Source organism: Brassica oleracea, chromosome C3, assembly GCF_000695525.1.
Source record: "Brassica oleracea var. oleracea cultivar TO1000 chromosome C3, BOL, whole genome shotgun sequence".
Taxonomy (NCBI): Eukaryota; Viridiplantae; Streptophyta; class Magnoliopsida; order Brassicales; family Brassicaceae; genus Brassica; species Brassica oleracea.
Window position 1 is genome coordinate 18570837 of NC_027750.1, and position 13616 is coordinate 18584452.

Consider the following 13616-nt stretch of genomic DNA (forward strand, 5'->3'; position numbering starts at 1 on the left):
CGTTCAAGCAGTCACAGCCTGAGAGCATTGAATCGAGCAGGCCACACCTTCACACATCACTCGATTGGTTCTCTCGGATGTTCAGTCCGTCGTTTGGACCAAGCCAGATGGATCGAGCATTTGTCTTCCACATCGAACGTTCCAAACCACGAAACATACATGGTTAAATTTTAATATATTGCGCACTTGGCCCCTGAGATTAGTTCCTTTCTTATTTTTTCCCCATAAATTTTATTTTTGAAAATTAGTCCTCGATTTCGCCCCAAAACTCTTGGTTCAGGGAAATATCTTTAATGTTCACCCCAGTACTTTTAAATTTACGGAAATATCTTTATGATTTCACCTTAAACTTTAAACGTTCACTTTTGACTCTATTATATGAAAATACAATATATACAAAACTCAGAAATTAATCGTGGAGCAATCCAGGATTAGTTTTAAATTTTTTATTATACTTTCTAGTATATAAGCTAGTATAGGTATCAAAGTAGCGTGAATCATATGTGGTATAGTGGTTTGTGTGTATAATTTTCTCTTGAATAACTCTGGTTCCAGTGGAGGAAAGAACAATTTTGATGATTTTTTTACTTAGGAAATAATATACTCTGTGAGATTTAGATTAGATTTCGTGTAGAATTAGAAAAGTATATCTTTAACCGAATATGGAAGTTTTCATATTTTCCAGATTTGCCTAGAATATATATATTACCTTACGCAGAATACAGTAGAGTAGGTGGGAAACATATTATTCCTTTAGGCGTCACATAAGGTAAAAAGAAGAACATGTTATTGCACATAATCTAGATAAGGTATATTATTGAGTTGTAGCTATATATCGTTATCAAGCTGTAGGTATACTGAAGACATCTTTCTTGATTATAACGTTTCGAAATATAGCTTGGTTAGAATATATAAGAAAGGCTAGTTTATGTTGTATACCCAAGATATATCTATGCATAAAACTTAGTATCTGATTTCTAGACTAAGTAGATGACCAGAATGAGTATTCTAACTGTAGCTAGAAGAAAAAATAAAATATGATTTCACTTTTAAAAAAAAAAATTTAAACATATATATTGTCATACTTATGTTTCCAATAGTTTTCATATTTTTTAACATTTTTAAAATTCAGTTTACTATTTTAACCATAAAAAGGGTAAAAGTTGTCCAGAATTGCCCAAAATATCAGAAGTCCTATTGTGACAAATAAAAGTTCAAAGTGTCACATGTATAAGAAATTTCTCTAGTCCCAATTTGGATCTATTAAAAATTTGACACAAATCGATAAAATAATAATATAATATTTTTTTAGAGAATTCAATGTAAAGATATGGTCCCATTAAAATTAATAATTATAAATTAATAATTTATATGTATGCATATTTTATATAAGTAAGAATCTATTATTATATTATTTGTTTTATATTTACAATAGAATTATCTTTATATTTTCTTAACACTTATATTTTTGCTGAGATTTAGTAATATTATATCTTAAACCATATTTAAATTTTATGCAATATATATTATATACATCAAATAATATAATAAAATTAATATAAGTGTTAAATTTCAAAAAATATAATTAATATCTATACACTAAAATCAAATATTTTTCTTATCTTAAAATAAATATATTTTGTTTGTAACTTTAGAATAAATATATTTTAAAATTAAAAATCTAAATAAGAAAACTTTCGTAAATTAATATCTCTATAAATTAATATAATTTTAAAATCTCAATATTAATTTATAGAGGTTATATTATATATATTTTAAAAAGGAACATACAGGAAAACACGTACGAGATCAAGATGGAGTCAACTTTGCTAAAAGTACGTCACATCACTTGACGTCATTTTGCTAACGTCAACTCTTCTAGTTTCTTGCATGAAACCTTTTAATTTGTTTGCCAACTTTCAAATTTGTTTATAAGTTGACACGTTTAATATTCTGTCGCATGTAAGTTTATTTCACGTTTGTAACGTCTTTAATTGCGTCAGTGAGCTGAGCTTACCCACACGACTACACAACTGCACCGGCAAAAACCTATTTTAATCAGAGACCCATTCGATTAATAAGAAGTAGGCGCAGTTTTAACCAAGCGCTCGTAGCTTGGTAGTAAAGGAGGTAAATCTGTACTGCACGCCATCCGGGTTCGAGCCTTGGCCACAACGGATTTAACATCCCTTCCGTTGGGGCGCTGGACCTCTTTCGGGGGATAGTTGGGAATGTGGCTGCCCAGATACCAGAGTTATCAAAAGAAAAAAAAAGAAGGCGCAATGGGAGTTCTTCCTCCACAGTCTCTCATATTTTAATTAATAAAAAACTGAAAAAAAAGAGAACGGAACAAAATCAGAAAGAGACGTTTTCAATAAAATACTAGAATAAGAAATACGCCTTGCGCATGGTAAGTTATATAGGGTGAGTTATAAAGTTAAAATATAAAACATATGGTATTGAATAAGTTAAGATTTATATATGATCAAATTATTGTATATATGTATATAATTTTGGATTCTTTATATAATAATCTATACGTTGGGCTGAGAACAATTTTAATTGGGATTGTGGATCAAAACTTAAAATTTATGATGGATCCGATACATTTGGATATTTTTTTTTACTAACTTATCGGTGAATAAGATTTATTTATTTTTTGATTTTGACGTTACATTAATTTTCAGAATATCATATTTTTACACTTTTGAAAACATAAGATGGAAAATTAAAATATTGAAAAAGATAACTACAAATTGGGTTAGACCTATAATTTGAAGTATGATTGGTTATGGACCACAATAACACAACATAAAATTTAGCAACACGATTATTATTATACTTAAGGTCCAAATAAGATGAAATTAGTTTTTTTTTGTTTGCAACCGATACTTTACTTCAAGTACTTGATGATGATGTTCTATTATTTGGTTGCAACCGATATTTTATATATGATGAAAGTTAGGCTAACATGATATATAGCATTAACTACTACGAAAGAGAATTATTAATGTTTTCTTAAATTGCAAAAAACAATTAGGAAATTCATTACTTTGTGCCAAATTTTTGTCTTTATCTTCAATATAAATTTCCTAATATAAGTTCTATAAAATTGTGTAGTAAGGAAAAATATTTGATATGTAGATTTGTTTGGTAATAAAGTTTTCTGTATATTTTTTTCTTTTATTAAGAAAACAGAATAATTACTCTTACGTAAATTTGCATTATGCTATATATGTATATCACATTAATGTTATTATTATGTTTTCAATGATTACTTCTGAGTAGTTTTCCAAGATCATGTCTGAGTAGTTTCCTTTGTTAATAATAGTTTATACAATAAAAATAAGAAAAATTAGTAATTCATAATATTATAAAATAACTAAATATTAGCACACATATTTATCAGCGAAAAAAATATATTTTGTTTAATTTGATAAAAAAGATGAAAAATAACTTTGTAACATATAACAAAACATTAAAATTAAATTACTAAAATCAATATTTTTAAAAAAGTATGAAGACCATATCAAAATTTTGTATATATTATTACTTATATTATATAATTTACATATAATTATACTATTTTATATTAATTACTCGATTTACTGGGTTTGATCGATTTATATACTAAATCATATTCATATACCGTGGTTTCTTAAAAATAATATTCATTCGATATATTCAAATATTAAATTTAGACCATCTTCTTTATTTGGTTCGGTTCGGTTTTACATGATTCAACAGCTCTAAATCAAACATATAATACATATAGTATGTAACAATAAATCAGCACATTTATGACAAAGACTGCGAAATTACTGGTTGAGCCGTATTGGTTTAATGTACGAGAATACTGAGAAAAAAATAATGTATATGATAGTTGTATCTTATATGAATCAAATTAGGAATTTTTCACTCACATAACACGGATCTAGATTGGTGATACATAATAACTACATCATTATTATCATATTTGCCTTGTCAGTCACAATTTCTTAGATTGTCCCCGAAATATTAACTTACTTGATTTGACACTGGCTAATAAATACACAAATACTTGCATATCAATTTTATGGATCTCACTAAATTAAAAGTCATATTTATTTTGCAATTTTATGGATTTGACACTGGCTAATAAATACACAAATAGTTTAAACACACTGTCGGAGATCGAGACTCGAAGAAGCAACCGTCAACATCACTGAACTCTGGACATAACGCCATATCTTTCTCTACATAAGAATCTAAACACAAAAATAATTATAAAATTAAATTGATGAAAAAAGGAAGAAAAGAGCGAACCTGTATATTTGATCATGTTATTTATAGGTTACTTAAGACTATGTAACCGGGAAGTAATGAGTTCTAGAGTTGTAAAAAATATTTTAAAGCAACTATTACTGTGATATTTAGTAATGGAAATATGCGACCAACGTTATATTTTTAAACTATGGTTTATATAAGGTGTTCTAAAATTCTTTTAAATAAGATTTAGAAGGCATACACAACTGCCACATAAGATGAATTTTTTTTAATTAATACAAATTTTAGGTTCTAATTTTTTTTAAAGATTCTCAGTTAATTTAAACCCTCAACTTTAATTATGTTAACATATGTTACCTTCCGTCTAAAAAATCGTGACGGAGGGTGATTTACGTTAACGGTTTATAAGTTGATGGTTTATGATGTTAAAAATTTAGTTGAAGATTTGTTTTACGATTCAAAAATAGTTTAGGGGTTATATCACTAAAAATATTAAATATTTTAAAATCTTTATTATCATTTATACTACATCGTTTTAGATTGATATAAGCATTTAAAACTAATTTATAAATTTTATTACATTAATTTATTATAAAATTAATTTATACACTCTAGATTAATAATTTTCAACATTACTTACAACTTAGTAAAACTTCAAAATATTAAATTATTTGATATGTGGCAATAGTGATATAAGAAAATTTGTGTGTTTCATATTGAAAACTTAGTTGAGGGGGTTTTTAACGATTCAAAAATAGTTGAAAGGTTTTATCACTAAAATTCATCCTTTGTGCGGAATCTTTGGTCCACTCTCTGAATCAAGCAGAAGCATCATGACGCTTGCACGGTATACGTGTGTCTACCCAGGGGCATGCGGTTCACCATCTTTTGTTCGCTGACGACAGCCTCCTTATGTGCAGAGCCTCGTCGCAAGAAAGCTCTGAGTTGAAAGCCATCTTAGCTAACTATGAGGCTGCTTCTGGACAGACCATCAACTTCTCTAAATCTTCGATTATTTTTGGATCAAAAGTAACCGAAGAGAAGAATATTATGGTCAAAGACATCCTAAGTATTGATACTGAAGGAGGAGAAGGTATGTACCTGGGTCTACCAGAGAGATTCAGTTGATCCAAAATTAAACTACTTAACTTCATCAAAGAAAAGCTTCAAGGTAGACTTCAAGGCTGGTTCGCAAAGTCTCTCTCTCAAGGAGGAAAGGAAATTTTGCTTAAGTCTATTGTGCTCGCCTTACCAGTCTATGCTATGTCTTGCTTTCGCCTGTCTAAGGATCTATGTTCCAAACTCATTAGCGCAATGACTGAATACTGGTGGAGCAGTGGTAACAATCGCCACAAAATTGTTTGGGTTGCTTGGCAAAAACTTTGCAAGAAAAAGAGTTGGGTGGGCTCGATTTCCATGACATTGAGCTCCAAAATCAAGCCCTCCTAGGCAAGCAAGCTTGGAGAATCTGGAATCAACCAGAGCTACTGTTATCTAGGATCCTGCGTGACCGTTACTTCCACAATTCCTCCTTCCTCGAGTGCAGTATTGGAACTAGATCTTCATATGCGTGGCGAAGCATAATGCATGGTAACGACCTTATGAAACAAGGATTGATCACGAGCATAGGTGACTGAAAGAGTACTAATGTATGGTCTACTAATTGGGTAATGGACTCGCTCCCCAGACCCCCATTATACCATCCTTCCAACCCTATTGATCTCTCGCTAAAAGTGTCACATCTCTTAGTGGAACACACCGGCTTTTGGAACTCTACGATGTTGAAGCGTACCTTTGTGGAAGATGATGTGCACCGTATTCTTTCCATTCAACCCAGACCCTCCCATCCTGACTCTCTACGATGGGGTTTCACCCCCTTTGGCTCTTACACGTTAAAGAGTGGTTACAAGCTCTTAGAAGACCTCAGAGACCTCAACGGAAGCAACAATGTTTCCCTCCCGCCTCTGGAAAAACTTCTATGGAGCAACCTCTGGAAAACCAAAACTTCTCCTAAACTCCGACATTTTTTATGGAGGGCCCTCTGGAGCCTTGGCAGTGAGAAAAGGCTCCGATCTCGCAGCATTAATGTGGTCGCAACCCACAATGCTTGCGGACATCACACTGAAACTATCTGCCATGTTCTTTTCTCTTGCCCTTTTGCGCAAGATGTCTGGAACTCCATTGGCTATCCTCTGCCGCCTTCAGGTTTCTCTGTTAACGCGGTCTTTCTAAACTTCCACTATTTGTTAGAGTGTAGCAAGAACAAGAACATTGACTGGAGCTTACGAAGATCTTTCCCATGGGTCCTCTGGTATCCTAAGTTTCCTTTGGGTTGTGGAAAGCATGATGCATTTACGCCAACGTAGAGTCATCTTTGATGTTGGGAGTGGATTTAAATCCTCTCTCAAGGCCCCTTAAGACAATGAACTAAGCCCAATTTGTTAGAAAACCCTAGACATCTTCTTTCTATAAATAAGAAACTATCTCTTTATTAGAAGGGATCTTATCTTATCTTCTCCATTTTAGACCTAGAACACATTTTACAAAGAGTTTATGGATTATTAGATTTACTTTACACTTGTAATCATACATGTAATACAATCTTTGATCAATAAACTCTTTTTGATGTTCATTTTCCATTTGATTTCAATGTTGATTTCTCTTAAGCCTCAAGAATTTAAGAAATTTATTTATTAAATTCTTCATTGTATGAATTCGACAAACACACCGTTTTCGGTTCAACCTGTTGGCGCTAGAGGAGAGGTAACAAGGAGAAATATCTTCAAAGCATATCAAACTTGGGAGAATCAAGATCTCTCTTGCAGTTACTCTTTACTCGGCGTTGATCGCTTTCTCGCATTCACTTGGATAGCTCTCTCGCATTTATTCGGCGCAGATCATTCTCTCACAGTCGCTCGACTCGCTCTCTTGCGGTTACTCGACTCGCTCTCTTGCGGTTACTCGTCATGGATAGCTCTCTCGCTGTTACTCGGGGCAGATCGTTCTCTCGCAGTCGCTCGGATCGATCTCTCGCGGTCACTCGACTCGCTCTCTTGCAGTTACTCGGCACAAATCGCTCTATTGCGGTTGCTCGTCATGGATAGCTCTCTCGCAGTTACTCGGCGCAGATCGTTCTCTCGCAGTCGCTCAGATCGATCTCCCGCGGTCACTTCGCTCTCTTACAATTACTCGGCACGGATCGCTCTCTTGCGGTTACTTGTCACAGATTGCTCTCTCGCAGTTACTCGGCTCGGATCGCTCTCTCGCACTCACTCGGATTGCTCGCAAGTCTCGAGCATGACGTGATACCCCGAAGACACGTCCACCCATGGCGATTTGATTGTGATGGTTCGCTCATGGCGGTACATTCATGATGATATCTATGACAACTTGTCTTTGGCAGTTTATCGATTGATGCTTCATCCATGGCAACTTACTGTTCAGTTGTGAACTCGAAAGTTCTTAGCTTTATCTTGAAAAGCTTTGCAATTTGGAGTTTTTGCCGGCCAATCATCTTTAAACCTCGCAACGGAGAACCGAGATCTCAGCGCGGTTGGCAACGACGGTCACCACCTTCTCTCTCGCCTGTTCTGATCGATTGAAGAGTATCTTACTTAGATCTCACTTGCAGCAGTTGGAAACGACGAACAAGCATCGTACTTGGATCTTGCTTGCTCTGCCTCGAAGAACGATGGGAATGATCCGACTTTTTGGGACACAATCATATGGCTCTGTGAGCTTTCTTCTTCTTCAAGAGCCCTGAAGTCTTTATCTGAGATTAAAAACAGAGACTTTGGGAAAGTGACATAAGCTCTAGAGAAGACTCTTGCCTCTGCGATTAGTCATGGAACGTTGAACAACGCTCTAGAGAAGACTCTTGTCTCTGCGGTTTGTCAATACTTTGTGGAGTTGACAAAAGCGATGAATGAAGACTCTCTTGTCTCTACGGTTTGTCAATACTTTGTGGAGTTGACAAAAGCGATGAAAGTACTGCAACATTGCAGCATCCTCTCCCCGGCATTGGACAAGCTCAAGCTCATTTGCATTCTCCAGAGCAGCTCGGACGTTTGCGAAGATCAGAACTTAGCGAGACAAATCATGCCAAGATTTCGGCTGAGACTTGACTAGTCTTAGGGACGACATGACCTCACCCTCTTCTCCAAAGTTCGCCGCAACCGGTACGAGCTTCTTTAAAATACTGCGGTGTCATCAATCCAAGCTTCGAGGTCAAACTCTGCAACAAGGTCTTTTCTAGAGCTCTCCGACGAGCTTACCGCAACTGGTTCACGTGACATCTTGGGCTGCCTCTGTTTCTTACGACGAGGAGCCTCAGACGCTCGTTTCTTCTCCACGCTAAAGGAACGTTGAGCCAAAGAGAATCAACAAGTGACTGCTACTTTGCAAGACGAGCTCAAAGTCTTTGAAGTGGCAAGAGATATATGTTCGGTTGCGGCAACATGAAGATCAACAGTGACAACGTCTCTGAGCTCCATCGAGACAAGGAGCCCAAGCTTGACTCCACATATAAAGCTCTAATCTTTTCTTGTAATTGAGCTCTCTGGCTTCAAGCATCTCGTCTCATGAAGTTTCTCGTCACGTCTCAAAGGTTCATCTCCAGCAACTAGCTCCCGACTTGAGCTTTGACATGGTCAAGAGTAGTTCGATGAGAACAAGCTCGTCTTCTGTTATAGACGACAAGAAGAAACAGAACATGAAACGTGAGGCAATCATCTCGGAGCAATGATCGTACGACAGAAGAACACCCAACATACGAAGCTTACGAGCTCGATCTCAGCACGAGCTTGTCACTTCTGTTTCCTCTTGCTCATAAAGATTGCAACGATCTCAAGACATGATCTCAGCAAGGGGGCCATCTCGGCAGTCTATGGATCCCACGCTCGGCAGCTCGTTCTCAGCGGTTTGAAGATCTTGGTTCACTTGAGTCTACTTTCTGAACACTTCTTCACGTGATGATGTAACACTTCTTGACAAGGATAGCTACACATAGCAATCACGTAACGACCTTGGCAGTAGTGACTTCATCTCCGCACCGGCTTCTTGCGCTTCAACACCATGACGTCTTTAAGCATACACGCCAACAACTTGCTCGGCACACACGATCTCAACACGAGACTTTGGGTCGGCAGTAGATCGGTAAACATGTATTTTAGGCACAAGTTTAAACTGAATTTGCTTTTTATTAGGTACGAGTTTACGGTAGACTCGCTTGTTGTTAGACATGAGTTTACAAAAAATCGCCCTTGGCTAGGCATGAGTTTACAGAAACTCTCCATTTACTAGGCACGAGTTCTCAGTAAACTCGCCTCTCTCTCGGCATGAGCCCAGTAAACTCGTCTTTCACTAAGAACGAGTTTAAAGCAAACTCGTCTTTTACTAGGCACAAGTTCAATGTAAATTCGCCTAAATCGTCATAGGCATGAATGCGCTAGTTCATTGTCTCATAAACCCTATTCGTAAAGTTTGCAGAGATCGATTTCATTTCTCTTTACGAACTTGGGGGGGCTTACTGTTGGGGGTGGATTTACATCCTCTCTCAAGGCCCATTAAGACAATGAACTAAGCCCAATTTGTTAGAAAACCCTACACATCTTCTTTCTATAAATAAGGAACTATCTCCTTATTAGAAGGGATCTTATCTTCTCTTCTCCATTTTAGACCTAGAACACATTTTACAAAGAGTTTATGGATTATTAGATTTATTTTACACTTGTAATCATACATGTAATACAATCTTTGATCAATAAACTCTTTTTGATGTTCATTTTCCATTTGATTTCTATGTTGATTTCTCTTAAGCCTCAAGAATTTAAGAAATCTATTTATTAAATTCTTCATTGTATGAATTCGACAAACACACCGTCTTTGGCAGTTTGTCGATTGACGCTTCATCCATGGCAACTTGCTCCGGTGGTTCAGAACACTGTCCTCACAAATCGTTTGCGCAACCATCCCGAAGTAAGAAATCTGATCAGAATCAGAAGTATGTCGATGTCGATGACAGTTCATTGTCTCATAAAACCTATTCGTAAAATTCGCAGAGATCGGTTTCATCTCTCTCTACGAACTTGGAGGGCTTACTGTTGGGGGTGGATTTACATCCTTCCTCAAAGCTCATTATGACAATGAATTAGGTCCACTTTGTTAGGAAACCCTAGATATCTTTCTTCTATAAATAAGAAGCTACTTCTTTATTAGAAAAGACTCTTTTTTCCATCTAAATCTAGAACACATCCTATAAAGATTTTATACATTTTTTGATTCACTTTACAATAGAAAACATTCTTGTAATGCAATCTTTGATCAATAAAGTCTTTGGATGTTCTTTTTCTCATATTGATTCTATGAAGATTTTTCCTAAACCTCAAGAATCTAATACTTTAAATTCTTTATTGTATGATTCTAACAAACATCACCAGCAAATACACCGATTTTGGGTCAAACATTTGAGTTCTCTTTGGCCGCCCTACGAGACGTTCTATCTTCACCTGATTCTTACCCTCAATATCTCTGTCTCTTTGAGGATCTCCAGAGCTTGCTCAACCGTATGGATTCATGGTGCTTATGCCTTGTGTCTCCTACAGAAAACAGAGCCTCTGAAAGCATTGCTTGATCAGTAACTAGGGACAATCGCTCTCAGTCGTACGTGGCGCAAAACAGCCCATTGTGGCTCACCACGATCCTTCAAGCTGATGCCATGTGTACTCTTTAGAAAGTCCATGCGCCTTGCTTCCTCCTTTTGCTGAGGTTTTTATCCTTGTCTTTCTATATCTCTGATGCCTTCTGGTTTTCAGAATAGTTTTATCACTCATTTCCGAGGCCGTGTTTTTGCATCTTCATATTGTACCTTCAACAGCAAGTTATTGAATATCAAAGCAGTATTTAAAAAAAATATTTTTAATAATGCATGATTATTTTTATTTTCATTGATTTATGTACAAATACGTTATATTTTTGTTTTCATGATCAATAAAATAATATATTTGAGATATTATTCTTGATTTATTTTATTACTTTATATTATTAGTATCACGAATAATGTTAGATTATTCTATCCTAATAAGTAGTAGAAATTGTAAAAACTTATAAAGTCACTCTGAAACCGTATTAATAATATGTAAAAATATTAAAATATTTATGAAGCCTTATAAATTAGTTATACAATAATTTATTAAAATTTATAAATTAGTTTTAAAGGCTTATATCAATCTAAAATAATGTATAAATGATTATAAATATTTTAAAAACATTTAGTGTCTTTCAGTGATATAACCCCTCAACTATTTTTGAATCTTAAAAAAAAACTCAACTAAAAATCATGTGAAATAAACCTTCAACTTTAATTTCGTTAACGTATGTCACCATCCGTCACGGTTTTTTTTACGGAGGGTAACATATGTTAATAGAATTAAATAGGCATGGACGTTCGGGTACCCGTTAGCGTTCGGATCGGGTTTTTTGGATTTCGGTTCTCTTTTATAACACCTCCTAGGTCTCATTCTAGTAAATTTACAAGTACGGATCGGGTTCGGATATAACACATCGGGTTCGGATCGGTTTTGTATCACATCATAGAACCCATAAAGTAATCATATATCTTTCGGATTCGGGTAATATCGGATCGGTTCGGATATACCCAAAATAAAATCTAAAATTTAAAAGTAAAACATAAGAAATATATATTTATTTATATATAATTAAGTATTTAAGGTAGTTATTTAAATTTTAAATACTTATTGTTAGATAACATATCAAAATAAATATGAAATTGAATATTTGAAGTATATATTCATGTTTCATATAATTATATTGTATATTATTTTGGATATTCGGATCGGTTTCTTCGAATATTTTTTCGGATTTTCCGATTTTTTCGGTTTTTCGGGTTACCCGTTCGGGTTTGGTTAATAACACTTCGGGTTCGGATATGTTTTGTACCACCTTACAAGATCCATTCGGCTATTTTTTACATTTCGGACCGGATATGGATCGGGTTTTTCGGTTCGGATTCGGTTCGGATTTCGGGTTACGGATATTATGCCCATGTCTAGAATTAAAGTTGAGGGTTTATTTCACAGAATTTTTAGTTGAAAGTTTTTTTACGATTCATTTAATTACTAAAAACCCTTTAATAAAAAGATGTTCTACTGTGCGAAAAAAAATTACGTTCCAACTGTTTTAACAACGTTACTCCACTTTAAACCAACCACAGCTAAAATCAAATATACGAAAAACGTACAAGCTCAAGTTGCTGAACGCACGTCATATCGCTTAACGTCATGCTGCTAACGTTATCTCATTTTGCATACCATAAATATTTGTCAACTTCCGAAACTGTTTATAAACTGACACGTTTATTACTTTTTGTCACGTAAGTTTACATGTTAGTAACGTCTCTACTAATTGCTAAGTGGGCTAAGCTTGCCCACACGGCTACACCATTGCACCGTCAAAGCTCTAATTCAATTAGACCCATTCGATTAGTAATGATATCCGTCACATCAGTATATTTTGTGTGTTTCCTGGTTTTTTTTTCTTCCGTTCATATCATATTCATTTGACATTTTAGTAACTAATATAATTATATAGATAAATCGTATAAGAAAAATATAATTAACATCAACTAGATTAAAAAAAAATTCTCAAAAAAGACAAATGTTCCTTTTGCCATATTTAAGCATGAGCGCATTTATTCGAAACCAAATAACGGAACCGAACAAAACCGAAAGAGAGGTTTAGTTTGAGTTTTGATCCTATCAATTATTTTAGTGGATCTTATATTTCTAGAACCAAATCGGAGCCGAACCGAAAACCAAACGGATACTTGAATATCTATAATATAATTTATATATTTACTATAATTAGCTTTAAAATAATCACATAATTTTAAAACACTATCTCTAAGTAAATACGCAAAAAAAATCAAATAAAATTACTTGAATTATCCGAATTTTTATTGAAAATCTCCACAAAAACAATAAATACAAAAAAGTTTGATTCTTTGACTTTTAACCTGAATTAACCAACAAAACCAGAACCGAATGAGATCCGAAATTACTTCGAATATAATCGAACAAAAAAAAAACTGAAAAAGAGCCGAACCGAGAATCGAACCGGGAATCGAACCGAGAACCAAGCCGAGAATTGAATCGAGAACCAAACCGAGAACCAAATTGAGAACCGGACGAGAACCGAGTACCTAGGCCTAGCTATATTAATTGATTTTCTCTTATTTTTCTCGACTAGTTTTTCTTTACTTTTTAGATATCCTTCCTTTTTTTATAAAGGTATTTTCAATTTTTATAGATATCCTTCTTTTTTTACTAGTTAAA